Raw genomic sequence first — 20,289 nt, forward strand, 5'->3', positions numbered from 1 at the left:
GGGTGATAGTGATAACACAGGGAGATAGGCCCTCGATAGGAGGCTGAAGGCCTTAACACCTAAATTCTATGTCGCTAGTCATGAGACTTGATCCCATGGAGGAAAAACAAGAAGGGGCTAAAAAAACGTTTCAAAAGGTAGTTCAGAGACTTGTGATTTCGTAACATCATTTTAAATAAAAGTTACAAAATATGAGAGCTCTAATATTTCAATATAAAGGAGTATGAAGCCGCGGGTCACAAGAAATGGTCCTACGGAGGGAATGTGATAAAGGGCTAAATAGAAGGAGCTACAATCCAATCTGGATTTTGCAATTTCGTAAGGTCTTTTCAATAAAAATTATGATATGCAAGGGATTTGGTATTGCAGTGTAGAGTGTTAAAGGATGAATGGGTCAATAGCTAGAGAGTAAATGCACATAAAGGAGTTGGTTGATGAAGTTAATGGTGATTGCAAAGATCATTGGGTCAAGGGGATGATTACCACAATTCTCTGAGAAGAATTGATGGGCTTGTCTCAATGTTCAAAGAAAGCCATCTCTGATCCCTCGTGCATGTCTTATAGAAACAAATGAACAACATAAAAACCATGCAGAAGTATAGTAAATCTATATGAGCCATGAATAAGCATGGAAAGTCTCAGTGGAGTGTGTAGGTGGACTGAGATTAAATTCTCAGCATGGAGAATCACTTAGTGAGATGGCGAAGTGAACGAAGCCCATTCTTATGTTTTAATACAAAATTTGTAAAATGAGATGCAACAAAAGAATGAAGTTCCATGCCAAGAGTAGACTCTCGGGCAGTGTGGATGACGACAGAGAAAACATTGATCTTACCACAACACAAGAACAAATATTAGGATTCCATTAAGCTACGGGGGAATAAAGTATTGTTGTGTATGTGCTGAAGAGAGTGGTGCAAAGTGTGTAAAATTTAAGCAGCTGGCCCAAGTGTTGAACTGAAGTTGAGTGCTAAAGATATCCTATGAAATAGAAGGCCAAGAGAAGAGTATATGCAGTTGTGAGAAGAGGACAAGGTTATTATTTGTGAGGTCGAGAGATCCTATGGAATAGTACAGGACTGAGAGCATAAGTTTGATACTGCAGTGAACCAGATTGGTATTTCTTTGTATATGTAATTTCCTTTGTTTTCAGTTTGAAATTTGTATGAAAGGTAGAAAATTTGCTAGAGCAAGTGGTGGCCTGCATTCATAAGAGGTTGGTGCCTCTTGGCAAGTAGGTGGTTGCTATATTAAGGGGGTCGGTGCCTCTTGTGAGTGGGTCTCACAAAAAAATTGATGTAATTAAGTAGGTGCTTAACTTACATCATGATAACAAATAGATTGGTGGTTTTTTCCCTTTGGTTTTCCATGTAAAAGTACCTGTGTCAATATGTGTACGTTTCTCGTGTGATGGATTACATGTACATGTGAATTCCTTATCTTGTTGATTATTTGTATTTTGTATGAAATATCTCACAAGTAACTAGCCATAGTGAAAAGAGTTAAAGACATATTTAAAATTTAACGAACTTCACTATTACTCATTCGCCCCCTCTTAGTAATTCCTTATTCCAATAGGTTACTCTTCCATTCATATGGAGCATGCTTCAATGCCTCTTGTTAAAAATAGCAACAAGAAATTCCAATTTAATTTGTCCTTGAATTAAATTGTGAATTAAATTGTAATTCTATTCTCATAGAAACTTGTAATAGTTAATTAAGTTAAATTGACTTAATTGACTTAGGAAATTCAAGTTGGAATTCTATCTAGATTCATGTAGAGTGATCCCTAAATTTTGGAGGCCTAGGTTGAGTTCTTTTGAGTTGTAATTAGATAACTCAGTCTAACTGAGTTATAGTCAATTAAACTAGTTCTAACGGTTGGAGGAACTAGTAGGAATCTAGTAGTGGGGAAGTGCACCAGTGCATCCTTAGTACCACACCAATTAACTAAAGATTCATTCATAAATAAGTCATGCATGTCAGTTCAGAGGAAGATCCACTTGAGATTAGAGTTCAATGACAATGTACTATCAGTTGTATAATTTTCCAAGTTGTACAAATGGTGCATGCAACTAGTTGAGGGCCTATGAATGGACTGCGCAGTAATGGGCAGTGGATTTCCCAATTAAATATTGGAAAATTCTCTCAGGAATTACACAAGGAAGTAGGGGCTTGGAAAGTAGCAGAATTAGATAAATGTTGACTTTACCTGGTTTGTGAAGCAAAGAGATAGATTGTTGGGTCCCTATAATACTAGTGATTACCCCATTACTATTGTAGCTATACCCCTTATTTATATTGTTGTGCCCCTATTACCCCCATATTGTTATTTCTGTGCCCCATAGAATCCTTCTATTGTTATTTTTGTGGCTTTATATTATTATTGTTAGGTCGGCTGGATTATATTGTGACTCCTTAGACTCCTATATATAGAAAGGAGGTTTTGTCATTTGTATCATCCAAGAATTGTTCATTTATGTAATGTAAAGGAGGTTTCCCTCTCGAAGAGGCTGAATTCTAAGGCGTTGATCTTTCTTTTCTATCTTTTCTTGAACTGGTTTCATAACATTTGGTATCAGAGCTTTGGATTCTAGGGTTTCGCTGCTCCAAACAGGTCATCGTGGCATTTTCGCTATAACTTTTGTTCTGTGACGTTTCAGAAGTCGTAAAAAAAACCCATTTGAGAAGAAATCATTCTAAACCTCGGGTCCGAATTTCAAAGCTTTTAGCGCGATATTTGCAGAGATATGATCTAAGGAATTTGGTCTTTTTGCAGACTCCTGAATTACATTCAAAATAGGTGACCTGGGGAAAATCGTCATAACTTTCTCTCTGGGGATCGGATTGAAGTTTCATAAGAAGGTACAGAAATAGGATGGACTGTAGTTTCTTGTGGGTGTTTTTCAGATCCAAAGGTTGAAACAGTGACTCGCGGCACGTCGTACAAGTTAGCTCTACTGAACTAGTCTATAATCAAGTCACTGTGGGAGATTTCGCATAACTCTTCCTTGGAGAATCCATTTTGGGTCAGACTTGTGGCATTGGAAAGAGGACACAGAGAGCCACTACAGGTCACAATTTCAGAACTAGATGATTGGAAAGTACAGAGATACATCAGAGGCAATATCGAGCTCCTACAAAGTGAAAAAAGGTGTGTAGATTTTTTTTAAATTTTTGCTTAAGCTTGGTTTGAAAATTTATTTTGAAGGAATTCAAGGGGCATAGTAGAGCATTATTATCGGTAACTGATGCCCTGAGGAAAGAAAATGAAAACACCTAGTAAGGAACCTGAAAGCTCTAGCATGACTGATGAAGAAGAGGAAGAAATGCTACATGATATATCAAAATTACAAGAACAAGTGCAACAAATGTCACGCTCACAAAAGTTAACAGATGCTAAGATAAATGGCGTGGAAGCTAAGATAAATGGCGTGGAAGCTAAGATGAATGGCATGGAAGCTAAGATGGACAATTTGAAGATAGATTTGAACACAAATTTGAAGACAGGCATGGCAGATTTGAAGACAGATTTGACTAATTTTCTACAAGAAATACTTACTAATGGTGAAAAGGTAGTAAAGGAAACTCATGATGAGAACAAAAGAAATGTTAATCATGATTCCATAGACGCTAATGTTGGATCGAAGAATCACCACATTCCAAAAATCGATATGAGGAAGTTTGATGGCAAGGATCCTGCCACATGGATATTACAGATGGAGCAATTCTTTGATCTCAATAATGTGCAAAACACACAAAAGGTACGTATGGAAACTTTATATTTGGAACCAAATCAGTTTGTATGGTATCAATGGCTTTGTTCTCGTAAAAAATTTATCACTTGGGCAATTTTTACGGAAGAATTGATAGCACATTATGAGGATACAAAAAGCAACACTTTTTTTAGCCAATTGATAAGTCTCAAACAAAAGGGTTCAATAATGGAGCACATTGAGGAGTTCCAAAAATTGAACATAAGGGTAAAAGATATTCCAGAGGAGCATAGGATTGATGTGTTCATAGGGTCTTTAAAGGATAATATCCAACATGATGTGCGCCTTTGGGAACCTGATTCATTAGAGAAGGCATTCAGGTTAGCAAGAAAAATGGAAAGCAAAATTATGGCAACTAGGAAGCATACCATTCACAACTATAAAGACGGAAGTGTTGTTGCCCATAGTCTTCCACAACCTACAAGGTTGACACCACAACAATTGGAAGAAAAAAGAGCAAAAGGGCTTTGTTACAATTGTGATAGCAAATACACAAAAGGTCATAAGTGTGCTGAGAAGAAATTATTCTACATAGATTGTGAAGAGGAAGAAGAAAAGGAGCAAGAAAGGTCAAAAGAAGAGGATATATTCCAGGAACAAAGCCTAGATGAAGAACAAATAAATCCTACCATATCTTGTAATGCATTGGCGGGAATTACCACTCCTCAAACCATCAAGATAGAAGGACAAATCAAGAAGAAAAAGGTAATAGTGTTGATTGATTCAGGAAGCACCCACAATTTTATTCATTGTAGGGTAGCAAAAGAATTGAATTGCTTCCTATATCCAACACCAGAGTGTCAAGTGATGATTGCAAATGGAGGAACAATAAATTGTTCTGGAAAGTGCCATAATATCAAGCTATCCATGGGAGAATATGTATTGACTAGCCCAATGCTTTCCATTCCAATGGGAGGTGCTGATGTTGTACTAGGAGTCCAATGGCTACAATCCTTGGGTACAATAGCTTTTAATTTTCAAGAACTTTTCATGAAATTTTCTGTGGAAGGAAAGGAAGTTGAATTAAGGGGTATTGCAGGGAAACCAGGAAAGATAATCAGCTCTAATGGCATGAAAAAGCTTCTAAAAAAGGAGCAAAGAGGTGTAATTGCACAATTATGTTCGCTAGATGTTTCCACATTGGAATCATCTATTTCTCCAGATCTCCAAAAAGTCCTGGACAATCATTCCAAGGTATTTGAGACTCCCAAAGGTCTCCCACCTATGCGTGATCATGATCATGCTATTCATCTGATTCCAGGAAGTGTTCCTCCAAACATCAGGCCGTACAGATATCCATATGTCCAAAAAAGTGAAATTGAACGTATGGTTGCAGAAATGCTAGAGGCTGGTATAATTCAACCGAGTCAAAGTTCTTTCTCAGCTCCAGTAGTATTGGTGCACAAGAAGGATGGATCATGGCGCATGTGTCCAGATTATAGGGAGCTCAACAAGCTCACTATTAAAGATAAGTTCCCCATTCCTGTCATTGATGAATTACTGGATGAATTGCATGGATCAATTTACTTCACCAAGTTGGATCTTCGTTCGGGATATCATCAAATCAGAATGAAGATTGAAGACATTCCGAAAACGGCATTTAGAACTCATGAGGGTCATTATGAATTTTTGGTCATGCCTTTTGGCCTTACCAATGCACCTTCAACATTTCAAGGTTTGATGAATTCAATTTTCAAACCATTCCTTAGAAAATTTGTGTTAGTATTTTTTGATGATATACTAATCTACAGCAAGTCTTGGAAGGATCATGTTGAACATGTTGACAAGGTGCTACAACTATTGGAGGAGAAACAATTATATGCAAAAAGATCCAAATGTTTCTTTGGAGTCCAGGAGGTGGAATATTTGGGTCATATTGTATCTCATGAAGGAGTTAAGGTAGACCCTAGCAAAATTAAAGCCATTAAGGAATGGAAAATCCCCACATCCATAAAGCATCTGCGAGGATTTCTTGGGTTGACAGGGTATTATCGCAAGTTTGTTAAGAATTATGGGAGAATAGCAGCACCTCTAACAACATTATTGAAGAAAGATTCATTTTCATGGACTCCGGAAGCAACAAAGGCCTTTAAACATCTTAAAGAGGCAATGTGCCAAGCACCGGTCTTAGCTACACCGGACTTCACAAAAACCTTTATTGTGGAATGTGATGCTTCAGGAAATGGAATTGGTGCTGTTCTAATGCAAGATGAAAGACCCATTGCTTTTGAAAGTCGTCCAATCAAGGGAAAGTTTTTAAGAAAAGCTATTTATGAGAAGGAAATGTTGGCAATACTCCATGCACTTAAGAAATGGCGACCCTACCTAATGGGAAGACACTTCAAGGTAAAAACGGATCATGATAGCCTTAAATACTTTTTAGAACAAAGATTATCCTCTGAAGAGCAACAAAAGTGGGTCACAAAGATGTTGGGTTATGACTTTGAAATCATCTACAAAAAAGGGAAGCAAAATGTGGTGGCAGATGCACTCTCAAGAAAGGATGAGGATGTGGAAGCATTGTTGTGTGCCATTTCTATTATCCAACCAGATTGGATAAACGAAGCAAAGGAGGAATGGAAGAATGACGAAGAAGTGTGGGCACTTATTCGAAAGCTACAACAAGATTCCAGTACTTCTGATACATTTAGCTGGCAAAATGATTCGTTATGGTACAAAGATCGCTTATACCTCTGTAAGAATTCCCAGCTAAAACAAAAGATTCTTATGGAATTGCACACTTCTCCCTTAGGAGGGCACTCAGGATTTTTAAAAACTTACCACAGGGTTAAGAAGGAATTTTTTTGGGATGGCCTTAAATCAGATATTCAAAAGTTTGTGGCGGAATGTTTGGTTTGCCAACAAAATAAAGTTGAAACAATTAAGACACCGGGTCTATTACAACCTTTATCCATTCCAAGCCAACGTTGGGAGGAGGTTTCAATGGATTTTATCACAGGTTTACCCAAGTCTGAGGGAAAGAGTGTCATCATGGTGGTAGTTGACAGACTTACCAAGTATGCACACTTTTGTGCATTATCACATCCATTTAAAGCCAGTACAGTTTCTACTGCATTTATGGAAACAGTTCAAAAGCTACATGGAAACCCAAAGATTATTGTAAGTGACAGAGATCCCATTTTCACTGGAAATTTTTGGACAGAATTATTTTCTTGTCTTGGTACTCAGTTAGCTCATAGCTCATCTTATCATCCTCAATCTGATGGGCAAACTGAGATAGTAAACAAATGTTTGGAAGGATATCTTCGTTGCTTTGTATCTGATAAACAGACACAATGGGTCAAATGGTTGCCTCTGGCTGAATGGTGGTATAACACTTCCTTCCATACAGCAACAAAAATGACCCCATTTATGGCACTTTATGGGTACCAACCACCATCAATCACATCATATTTAAGAGAAAATTCTAAGGTTCAGGCAGTGGAACATCACATCGAACATCAACAACAAGTCCTCCAACTCTTAAAGGATAACCTCGTGTTGGCACAAAATAGAATGAAACAACAGGCAGATCAACATCGCAGTGAAAGAAGTTTTGATGTAGGTGATTGGGTATTCCTATGGCTACAACCATATAAGCAAATGTCCCTAAAGCAAGCTAAGAAGGATAATAAATTATCACCAAAGTATTATGGTCCGTACAAGGTGTTGGAAAAGATTGGTACTATGGCATACAAATTGGAGCTTCCTGCAGCTTCTCGATTGCACCCAGTTTTCCATGTTTCATGTTTAAAGAAGGTTATAGGCGACAAGCTCCCAGTTCAAACAATATTGCCAGAACTTGACGAGGAAGGAAAAATTATATTGGAACCGGAAGCAGTCACAGAAACAAGAACTCGACAGCTACGAAATCGATCAATTTCAGAGTATCTTATCAAGTGGAAGAACTTATCCGCTGAAGATTCCACATGGGAGGATGAGAATTTTATGCAGAAGTATCCAGAACTGCTCAAGCGTTGAGGACAACACTTTTTTGAAGGAGAGGGGCATGTTGGGTCCCTATAATACTAGTGATTACCCCATTACTATTGTAGTTATACCCCTTATTTATATTGTTGTGCCCCTATTACCCCCATATTGTTATTTCTGTGCCCCATAGAATCCTTCTATTGTTATTTTTGTGGCTTTATATTATTATTGTTAGGTCGGCTGGATTATATTGTGACTCCTTAGACTCCTATATATAGAAAGGAGGTTTTGTCATTTGTATCATCCAAGAATTGTTCATTTATGTAATGTAAAGGAGGTTGCCCCCTCGAAGAGGCTGAATTCTAAGGCGTTGATCTTTCTTTTCTATCTTTTCTTGAGCTTGTTTCATAACATAGATTGTACTTTTGCAGGAATTGTTTGGGTTGAACAAGAATTTTATTTTCTTCTCATAACTTTTGGTTAATGTAATATAGAGAGTCGGGGTTTTGAGCAGTTGCTTTCCCCAGAAAAATATTGTGTTATGTGTGAGTGAAATTCTTCCTTTTATTCTTATTATTTTTATCGATCAATTTTTCTTTCCACTAAACAGTAGAGTAGATTCTTGTCTTATGTTTTAGCATATCACATTAGTTTTTGAATCTACAGTTAAAATCTACACATTCTACGTTGTTGCACGATAGCACATGGTGGTCATTCGTCATGTTGCCAAGTCACTCTTGTGTCATGCCACTATGTGTTCAAGGAAAGTCTCAACTTGTGTTGTCCATCTATAGTAGCTTGTTGGCCTTTTTGAGTTGGACATCCATGTGTTAGTTGTACTTCATCATATCATGACTTCATCCATACATCATATCATCCTAGTATGTTCCATGTCGATTGATGGGGGATACATTAAGGCCCTACTTCGATGGATATTCTCCTTTCAACTTCAACTCATTATCCAGGAGCTTGTTCTAGGAACCAACAGTACCTTGGAGCTTGCAAACATCAGTGGAAGGATTCTTCATGATCGATAATGGGTTTACATCATTGACTCTTGATTGGTCAAGTTCATTGGTGTTCATCGGCTCATTTATTCGCACTTAGTGGAATGTACTAGGTATCTTGGGAACCATTTTCCTCATTGGTGGATTCCCTCATGTGTATTACGATTTTACCTCATTGGTCGATGATCAAGAAGTTTATACCATGCTCAACATCAACTCATCTATTCACATGATGTAGATTTGTACCATCAGGTTTTTTTCGAAGATCCTGGGTTAGGGACATCTCAATCTTATATGACATCCTTCCCAAGTTCTGTTGGAGTTGTGTATCATTTATGTACTTTGAATACTATCTTGAGACACTTCTTTATTTGTCATGTGTCCATAGTCCTATTGATGCATACTATTACATAGATCCACATTGTGCTTGTTGGTGGCTATGCTCTATTTTAGTATTCACATGGATCCATTGTGTATTTCTTCATGGCCATGTTCTAGAATTTCATGTCATTTACCCGCATTGCATGTTTTGGTGGTCATGTTCAATATCAATTGTTGGACGAGCATAGGTATGCATGCCTTGGGGATGTTACCTGCACAAATTCTGGGAAAGAGGCAATAAATCTGATTGGAAGACACCAGAAGCTGAAGTCTCATTTGTGAGAGATAGGGATAGGGTGTCCTTTGTGCGATTGGAAGGTTCCAACCACATGCACAAGATGGGATCCATGCGGTTGGAGCATAGACTGGGAAAATGAGTGGCTAAGGCCTGAAAAAGGGTCAACCAACATAATGACTTATAAGCACTAACCCTAGGGAGAAAAATAGGTTGATAATAGATTCCCTCTAATGCATGAGGTTAGAAGAGTAACTGATGGAGGAAATGCATTAGATAACTTGTTTAAGTATGTACTAGGGTTAGATATCATTTAGAAGTGCATTAGAGAAGAAAATTTGAAGTTCTTCACGCATTTTTTTATAGCCATTTTCTAGGGATGTTGTCAACATTATATTTTTTGTTATATGCAATGTTAACCATCAAAATTTGTTGTATCCTTTCCTTAGTGCATTCTCTAATTTAGTCTTTAATTCCAATAGTGTAATTGTTGGGTGTGGAGCCTGATTATCTTTCCGATTCAAAGGTCTTATTTCAACTAAGTGTCTACCCGAGGAAGACTATACACACCTCCATGGGAGAGGGGGGGGGAACTTCCCCCCCCACGGGGGTCTGGAGGCTAGCCGACCCCTTGTGGGTTCGAGGGCAGCATCCTTGAAGCTAAAAATAGATGAAAAATTGCCTTGTAAAATATTGAAATTTTGTATTCAATCTAGGCCATTCATTAGGCAGATGATCTAACAGTAGAAGTTATGTTAATTTAGGGTTTTTTTCCCTATAAGGAAACCCTTGGTTTATATGAGGGAATTTAATTATGGTTGTGTATTATTATTCTAAGTGAGAGAGAGAGAGAGGAGATTGTGTGAGAGCGAAGATGAAATTACAATGGATTTGTTATAAGTTGTATCTCTTCATTTTAATGGATAATATAAATGGAAGGATTGGTTATTTCTCCATGGACATAGCCCAAATTGGGTGAATCACATATATCTGTCTCTCTTGTTTTATGTGTCTGTATTTGTGTTTCCACAATATTTTTTATATTTCATTTCTTTATAAATTAATTTCTAACAAATGGTATTAGAGTTGAAGGTTTATTTTGTTGGTAAACTTGCAGGAGGTAAGGATTCCTGGTTCGAGTGGGAGAAATGGCGGAAGATGGTGTTAAAGTCGGTTTGGTCAGCCCTCCATCAGAGATCAAAACTCTTTATGCATTTCATTTTTAGGAGTCTCGCTCCATTCACCTAGTTGCATTTCGCTAGGAGCATGCCATAATCTAACGGAAAAGGTCATGCTAGTCATTCCCCTCATGTCTGGCTCCTGCTGGCTTAGGTATTTTGTCAATAATCACCAAAGTCCATGACAATCAAGGTCTGGTCCTTTAATGGAAAAAAGTCATTTTCAATCATTAGGTCTAGGGATTAATCAGTTTGGTCTTTAAATATGTCCAGTAAAGCCATGCAGGCCAGAGTGGGGCCCTTACAAAGTAATGATTCAGAAGAGTTTCATCATCATATTGATAAACTTCGACTGTTCTTCAAAACTCTGTTTTGAAGAAAAGTCAAACAGTGCAATTGGTGATAAAATTTTCAAAAAATTCGTCAGTTGATTTCTTCAGATGCAGGCATGGTTTCCATGGCCAAATGTCCTATCATGCAATCCCTGCAAAGAGTGCCGAAAATTTCATCATTTGAGCTAAAATTTCAAAGGGAAAGTGAAAATCAGTGTTGCTTTAAGTTAGTGAAAAAGTGTCAAAACATAACATTAGAAAAATAGGTTTTTGAAGAAGAAAAAATTTAACCCATCACTTCCGAGACTTTATATACAAGTTTCCACCAAAATCAAAGTCATTGTGTGAATCAAGTGCATAGGGAAACATTTCAAAGTGTTTGAGTGTGCATCGTGCATGTTTGGAGCAAGGTTGGAGGCAGTTTTCAGGGTGCGGCGCATATACACAGGGGCACAGCGCACACAGAGCCATCCCTCAGTACATTTTTTCAACAGGCGTGACGCATATAATGGGTGCGGCACACTGGGTTTGGTGCGTGGTGCACACCCACAAAGGGCCAAAACCATGCCAAATTTCCTCAAATTTCTTGTGAAGCCCATCAAATTGAAAGGTAGGCTCTATGACATGACTTGTTCATCAAAGTTTATAAATGATATGGTGGTTTATGGCTATGTTTGAATGCAAAAAAACTCATAAAATCAACCACAAGAAAACACCAAAGGCCATTGTTGCTAGGGTTGCATAATTGTGGTATTGAGGCCAAGGTTCCATTTTCACCCACCATTTTTCCCTCACCTACCATTTTTCTCTATCCTCCCTTTCTCATTTTTCCTATTATCCCTACCCTAAAACAATACCAAACCCTATCCTCTTTCCCCTCCTCTTATTTGTCAGCATAGCACCCCAAAAACCTAACCTATAAAATACCCAAACCCCCTACATATCCCTAAACAAACTTCTCCCCATAACCCCTATTCCCATCACATTACTCCCCTCCTAATACTCCCTTTTGTTTCATTGTTCCCCTTGGTGGCAGATATCACAAAAGCACCCAGCTTCACACCATCATCAAATGGCAGCCTGAATACAGTACACACAGTAGTCATGGCATCACAGCATTCATCAGAGTATGAGATGGAGACACAAAGTGACTCATCCTCGGAAGAGCAAGCTCCTAGGAGACATCACAAGAGTGGCAAACATGTTAGGGATGAGCCAACTACCCTCACAGAATTGCAGGAATGCCCTCTTGCTATGTCATGTTTCCAACATCTATCATGTTTTTAGTTTTTTCAAAGAGTGGCTAATGTTCGAGTTCATCATGAGTTGGCCCATATTTTTGTGCTTCACCTACATGGATATCACTCTATCTTGGCTGGGGTCACCTTCACATTGACACCCAAAACTGTCTCATTAGCAACCGGTATATCGAATGTTGGAGAACCATGGCATAAGAAACAGAAAGTTGATTAGCAGCATTATGAGCCTTACATTAAGGCTAGTTTCTTGAGGCATCTCACAAGAGTCTTTCCATTCAGATATTTGAAAGATGAATATGCTCCACTCATGAAGTTGATCATGAAGTACTTCAGCTGTGAGGGGAGGTTCTCTCGTCTATATGCCTATCACATCAGGTTGCTCATGCACTTTACCAGGGTACGGATGATGAACATCACATTTTCATTTGCAGGAACATAGAGAGGATGAACACCTTCATGCAGCATAAGACCCCTCAGCAGCAACTTAACAATGTTTATCACTTTTCTCTTATTAAGATTTTGGTAGATCATCAGTTGGGATTGTAGGGCATTACATGGGATGACTTCATCTCCCGTGACCTCTCAGCACTTCAGAGGTAGAGTCAAAGGTTGAGCATGAGATAGGTGGTCCTTCTCATCAGTATGAGCAACCATGAGATCACTGCTATGCCAGTATTCATCACATATCAGAGGGGTGTTAGAAATTTGTTTGCAGCAACAAAGCTAGTGTTATCTCCACCCGAGGTGGAAGGGGCCTCGTTTCCAACATCAGCACTACAGGTACAAGACAGAGGTAAGGAGCCAATGCATGATGAGGGGCCTTCAGGTGAGCCATCAGGTGAACAAGAGACCAAATTCGTTCTCCTTCATGATGATGATACAGATACAAAACCGACAATTGCACAGCTCAAAGAGATCATCCAGGAGCAGAAATCAAAGATCGAAGCCTTATCCCTTGACTTGGAGAGGGCTAAGTGGAACATGAAATATCTGGAGAAGAGGAACAAATAGCTGGAGGATCAGCAAGCGATCATGGAGCTACAAAACATTCGTGAGCATCGCCAAGCTGCACAAAGGAGAAGAGTTGAGCTCACATCATTGGAGCAAGAGATTAATGAGGACTGGGAGGCCAACCTCGAGAGAGTTAACATGCACTTGGAGAGGCTACTAGACAAGGCCGACAAGGACCGTGCACTACTGAGACACATGGCTTTCCACTACATGGCGCGAAACAAAGTATGCAAGGCCCGAATCAGGAATTTGAAGGCTAAATTGAGGAAAGAAATCAAGAAGAAAAAGAGGCAAAGGGAGCTCAATCGACTTCAGATATTGGCCAAAGCCTCTTTTGCCCAGCATATCACTTTATAGATAACCTCCAGCCCAAATTTCAATAAATTTTGGGCGATTTTGGTCACATGGAAAATTTTTGGTCACAACACAGGTTTTTTCTCCCTGTGTGTCGCACCACTGGCGTGTTGCTTAGGATTGGGAGCTCCAAATCACAAATGGTTTGCATTTTTGGATTCAGCATGAAAAATCATGACTACTGGAGCTTGGACAAGAAATTTGGGCATGATTTGAGTCTCCAGGAGGTCAAAAACACTCAAAAAATGACCTCTCTGCCCCTATTTTGACACACAGGAAGCAGTCTTGGGAGAATAAAGATTTGGAGGGGAAAATGAGCACCAAATTCAAAAATTCCACCTGGGTTGGAAAGTAGACAGGCCAGGATTTCCAGCAAGCACACTTGGGCACATTTTGGACTCCTGCAAGTTCCTCAAAATAGGCTCCAAAGTGGCGCGGCGCATATAGGGAAAAAGGCCAATTTCACCTCTGTTTCGTGAAATTTCGATTCGCGACTTCCCCAAGTGGGCCCGCTCATCTACATTTCAATTTTTTGACACCTAAGGTGGCATTTAAATTATTTTCACTCTAGATTGGCTTCTATCCAAGTGGCGAAGGAAGGCAAACAGTCACCCAAGCCATTTGTCATGTTTGTAACGTTGCACCTATAGCTAATGGTTGGCTTTCCACCTCCATTTTGTAATGATTCGAGTAACTCCCCAACCCTTGGGCGTTCTATCTCTTCATGGCACATTCTATATATTGTATGCAAACTATTTGCAAAGGGTTGGTTGGCTTGCAATTTTCTAGGAGACTGTGGGAGAGAAACTCAGTTCTTCATTGTATATTTTGACAGAGGATTAATGAAAGGCAGCGGCTCTGTTTCATGAGATTCATGTGGTTGTGAGTGTATCAAATGTGTCTCTTATGTTTCATATGCATTTCGTAATGTTTCACAGTTCATTTCATATTCATTTCCAGTGAAATTTTCTAAGTTAGATAAGGTAGAATTCATTTTTATTGCTCTGCCTATGGGAAAATTTCATGTTCAGTGTTCTTCTTCTGTTGAAAAGGATTCATGTACTTATGCCCTTTTCACCCTCCTAAGAAATTCCTCCATTCTGCGTTATTTCAAAATAAATTGTTAGACTTTCCGCCTGCCTTGCCTCAAGAAGTAATCTATGCCTTTGTATTAAATTCTCTGCTCATTGTTGTCCATTGGTCCCATACTATCCCAGAAACTCAGTCATTCATAAAAAATTGCTTCTTGTATCCATATTGTTGGACACCTAATCCTAAATGGGTTAGTGTGGAAGCCGAATAGACCAAAGCAGTCCAAGAGACCTTGGGATCTGAAACCCAAGAGTCACATATTGTACTATAAATGTATATCTGATGTTAATAAAAAAAACGTGCTCACATGATTTATCTTTCCTATTCTATGTTTCCCATGTGTGTTTAACATGGTATCAGAGCAGGCGTATTCCTGCCCTGCATAATTAATGTGAGCCATTTGTCTTATGGCCTTTCTGTGCAGTCATGTCTGCCATCAATTCTGCATCTCAGGATATTTTCTCACGAATATTTCTTCAGCTAAATGTTAGCTGCTCCTGACACTGCCAACGCTGTCCAGCGCTGTCCAAGCGGTTCTGAGATGTCTGTCTGTCATTTTTATTGACTGCGCCCTTTTTCATATGCGTTTTTAAGTAAACGCTGAACGTTGTGGTAGGAACGTTGGTATAACAGCACTGTGATTTACCATTATTCTCTGACATGGTATCTGACATGATATTATTTTATTCAGAAGAATGTCAGTTTGTCATGGATTTTCTGCCAATTTTATAACCGCCCTCGCTCCTCTGACATAGTCCTACTAAGTTGCTCTGCTACGCTGCTCGAATTGTGCTAAGACTCTGAATTTGGACTGTTGGGCTTCCATATACAACGCTGGCCTCCATACGCTGCCCTCTCCACGCTGCTGGCCTCATAGACGTTTTATATTCTCTGTAACTCCTGTTTTTCTGCCACATATTTTGTGCTGAATCTTCTGGCTGCATTACTTCTCTGCGCCGAATTGAAGGTTGTGCATTCTTGTATCGCTCCAAATATTGTATGTTGGTGCACTTCCGGGATATTCCATACCACGCCTTTTTTTGTGATACGCTGCCATTTTTTGAATCCACTCCCAGTTATTAGCACTGTATATCAGTGCTCGATTGGCATTATCCAAACCACCTAATCCTGTGTTCAATGTTATTTTAAACAATGCAAGCACCGGTCATATGTTGACCCTCCTCCACACTCAATCTCCCTGCTATTTCACTCTCGCTCGCCGGTTCTGTTAGCTACCTTTTTCATATTCAATATATTCTCTGCTCCAATCTCGCAGTCCTCTTCTCTTCAATATAGTCCGCCTCAACCGACGCCATGGACCGGATTGGAACCTCAGTTGCAGCAGGCACCTTTAACAGGCCTTTTGTTTCTCCACTCATTTGACAAATAGATGAAGTATAACTATGGCTAGAAACCTTGGGGTTCTACGATTTGCAATGGCAGTATGAAGATTTAAGTGTATGAAGATTCTTTTACAAGATATTTGCAATGGCTTTCAATATCAGTAGAAAACGCTGCCCGAGTCTATCCGACATTGCTTGGAGAGCACGCGTGATGCGATTAAGAGCCGAAAAGCCTGATCTATAGGTCTGAGCTGCAGTGACGGTGTCTGGATTGCATCTTCTGCAAGCCTAGAATTTCCAGACAAATTAGAGAGTGGGACTCGAGATTTGATCAGCTCCGTTATGAGTTTCTAACTCTCTTTTCAATATTTGCTAGTGCTGGACAAATTGGTTCATCCTGCACATAATTAAGTTGACTAAGGCGCCATAGCTTTCATGGAAACTGAGAGAGAAGGCATTCAGATCTATGGGTTAAAGTGAAATGGAAATACTCAATTGCATGCTTTAACCTTCTGCTCGTCAATATATACCATCATTTGTACACTCAGGATATGATCTTTCAAGTATTTTTTATCTATTTCCATCCGTTGCTCAAACATACTACAATACTTCTCATGGGGTTTAAAATGCCCTTGCTCAGCCAGCTTAAGATTAGAAATTATTTTCTTATTGTTTTCACCAAAGTTGATTTGATCCTTGATGTCATGGATGCTACTTTCCACTTTTTCCCTGTAAAATGGTTGTCTCTATCAATGGAAGTATCCCCTTGACCCTCTAGCGGCATCTCAAACTTCATATCCTTATGCAGTGGGGTATTTTCTGAAGCAGCATTGTGTTCAAATGCTCCATAATTGGACGCTGATGTATCAATAACCATGTCTCCAGGATGAATAGTTCGATTCTGACCAAAGTGCTTTTCCATTGCATCAAATATTTCCTTTGTGAAATTTGCTGGTAATTTCTTATCTATGCGCATTGTGTTCAAATTTGCTGGTACTTTCCAAACTGATCAAATTTGCGCCCCTGAAAGAGCAAGGCATTGAAGTGTTTTAAAGGGTGGCAAATGAGTTCCTGAATATCTCGTGTGGAAAATGTCCATGCTAAGAACGCTTTTCTAGCTACAGGAGGAACATGACTAGAGATATGTGCTCCACAATCTGAGTTTGAATTGGAATTATTCTCCATGTATGTGAACCGAGAAGAGCAAGAGGCATCTTGTACTGCTGTAGTAGATGAAAGTTCTGCTGGTTTGTTGATCATAAAGATCCTCATTTTGACTTAGTTGTAAGCTTTTTTTGACATCAAGCTCACCAGTTTTATTTCCAACAATTCTCTTTGCTACCAGTGGTTTTTTAACTGAACTTGCAATAGCTGGAGGTGGAAGACCTACTTCAGCTTTAGAAGGAACTGCTTGAGAGACATTGCTGCAGTTTTTTGATACTCTATAAAACTTATATTCAAGAGACAGTGTTGATGAGCTAACGAAATTGGGTGTCAGAACTTGGTCTATTGTAGATGCTATTACTGAGATTATATGTCTATATCAAGTGTTTAGATATAAAAGTTTTCAATAAGAACGAATCTGCATTATCTAGTTTTTTGACTCCTTGCAAATTTTGAGAAAGAAAAAATTATAGTGTTGAATGAATACTTAAGTTGCTTTCTGGTATACTTCAAGACTTTCTTGGCCTACCAGGGATCAGTGAGTCAGTCGTGGCCATGGCGATTGAATGGATGTATGCTTTGATTGAGGGGCTGCCAATGCAGTTTCACTTCAGTGACCTAACGCGTGTGCCATTCACATTTCATCTTCAATAAACCAACTGGAGTTTACAAACATTGGATTGATGGTTTGCGCAGAGACTGTTGTATTTGGACTCTCTCTATCACTCTTGGTCTCTGTATTCGTGCATGATATGTGTGTTGATAACTCCTGTCTTATTTCAATCATAACAGTTCTAAATTTCCAGCGATAAGGAAAAGATTCTTGACATAGTATTGTGAGTGGGTGTTGTTTATTCATTTGTTCATAGTTATGATCAGTTTTTAAAAGGTGTATTTTTGACAATGGAGAATATGGCTAAAATTACTGAAGTATTTGAATTCTTGAAAACTTTGATGCATTCTACTGATCATGATACAGTGAAAATCAGCAAGAACACTCTCTGTGATATTAAAACCTATCTGCAGTATACACAAGAAAAGGTAGAATTTTTGGAGCTTGAATCTCAGCTTCAGCAAGAAGAATTAAAACAAAGGAGTCATCATTCTGAACCTGTTTTTGTTCAGAACAGTGAAATAGACTCCCATAAGTAGCAAGTTCATTCAGATCCAATGCCCAAAAAGCAGCAGCTGTACATGCGGATGCAGAAACTCAGTCTGCACTTCCCAAGCCCATCATCAGACCTTGGGAACAACTTGTCCACAACAAGCACAGAACTGGTCTTGGATATGACAAGGACTTGTCCTTTCATATTCCAGACTATGCCAAGCCCATTCAGTTTCAGAGTGTTGGATTCATTCATGACAATTCACCTGCTCTTCATGACAGTTCAGCTTCAGCTGTTCCAGACTCTGCCCCTCTTCCACAGCAACAACAACAACAACAGATTTTGAAATGCCAACACTGTGACCAAGTTGGCCATTTGAAAGATCACTGTTTTGATCTTCATCCATGTAAGAATTGTCATAAAACCAGTCATTCTTCACACAGATGCTTCAAAAACAAACGTCCTGCAAGAACAAAGATTCATCTTGGATGGATCGCTTCTTGGCAATGGGCATCAACAGCCAAGAAGATATTCCAAACACATGTCAGAACTTGTTCCAGAGTATTGAACAATCTTGCAGTTGAGTTTTCTCCATCATCTCACCTTGTATCTGACAGGGGGGGAAATGATGGTCATCTACAAGCTTCAAAGCCACATCAAGCGAGCCTGAGCCACAACCTGCCACACCAGTTTCAGAGTTGTAGCCAGAGACAAAGATGCCCGTGATCATGCCTTCAGTGGGCAATCTGGGACACTTCCTCTAGCAGAAGACTTCAGCTTCTTGCCAGTTTTGGAAGAGTTCCAGGAACAAAATTGAGAACACTTCCTCTAGCAGAAGACACCATCTTCTTGCCAGTTTTGGAAGAGTTCTAGGAATTGCATTAAGCATTCCAGAGTTGTTGGTTATCCTTAAACCATCACAAGTTGAGACTTCCCTTTTCAGGTTGAAGTTTTACCTTTTATGTGGGGTGAGACCTCCCTTTTATGGTTGAAGGTTTCCCTCTTTAAAAGAATAGGATCGCTTCCTCTAGCAGAAAACTTCAGTTTCTTGCCAGTTTTGGAAGAGTTCCGGGAACTGCACTAAGCGTTCCAGTGTTGGTGGTCATCCTTAAACCACTGCCCTTTATACCAACATTTCATAGAGCACATTCAGCCTAGTGCTGCCATGCATTTTTTGCACATTTTGTATTACAGCTCTCTTCTTGGACTCATACATAACCCTTCGGATTAAGGGGGGGAATGTTGGACACCTAATCCTAAATGGGTTAGTGTGGAAGCCGAATAGACCAAAGCAGTCCAAGAGACCTTGGGATCTGAAACCCAAGAGTCACATATTGTACTATAAATATATATCTGATGTTAATAAAAAAAATGTACTCACATGATTTATCTTTCCTATTCTATGTTTCCCATGTGTGTTTAACACATATTTACTTACTAGCCTAAGATCAATATTTCACTGTTAGTCATCTCAGACCATTCTGTTTACTTATTCATTGAGCGTGACTCGGAGAGAGCCCTCTCCTGTTCTGGTAGGGCTAGCTACCAGACTGAGCGTGGTTTGTGGTTACCCTGAATTTTGCCTTCCTTCAGCCTAAGGCAGATTTAGGTGATAACATAGTGGTGACTCCACTCGGGAACAAAAATGGTTTGCTTGAAGATTGTTTTGCCCCAGTACATATCTCAAGTTCAGAGCTGATTGTTGATGGTGAACAACAATCAAACATAAGAAGGCTAAAATCATTCACCTGGTGACTCCATTCACTAAAGAATCTAGCAATTGATGCTTCATGGTGACTCCATTGCAGAGAGATTAGTAGCTTCGAAATTTTCAAAATGGAGCAGGTTGCAAGAAGATACACTCCCATGAGCCGAGATCACATCCTAGATTTTCCAAATAAAATTTCGAAGGTAGATTGGTCAAGGAATCTGCCTACGTTTAAAGATGATGGTAAGAAGGACGCTGCTTTACATCTAGTTCGATTTCACATGCATATTCGCAAGTTGAAGGTTGATTTTCCTGAAGATTGCTTAATGAAGATATTCCTGGCCACTCTAGAAGGTGAAGCCCAATCTTGGTATGAAAGTTTGCCGCCTGCTTGTATTTATTGTTTAAAGGAT

General features: G+C 39.2%; 1 pseudogene; it reads right to left on the bottom strand.

Moving 5' to 3' along the window:
- Positions 1–16,389: 16,389 nt before the first annotated feature.
- On the bottom strand, positions 16,390–16,874 carry LOC149233529 (uncharacterized; annotated as a pseudogene).
- Positions 16,875–20,289: the final 3,415 nt, after the last annotated feature.

Source organism: Pinus tabuliformis, chromosome J (genome assembly GCF_031772625.1).
Source record: "Pinus tabuliformis cultivar Carrire ecotype Pingquan chromosome J, CPIR1, whole genome shotgun sequence".
Taxonomy (NCBI): domain Eukaryota; kingdom Viridiplantae; phylum Streptophyta; class Pinopsida; order Pinales; family Pinaceae; genus Pinus; species Pinus tabuliformis.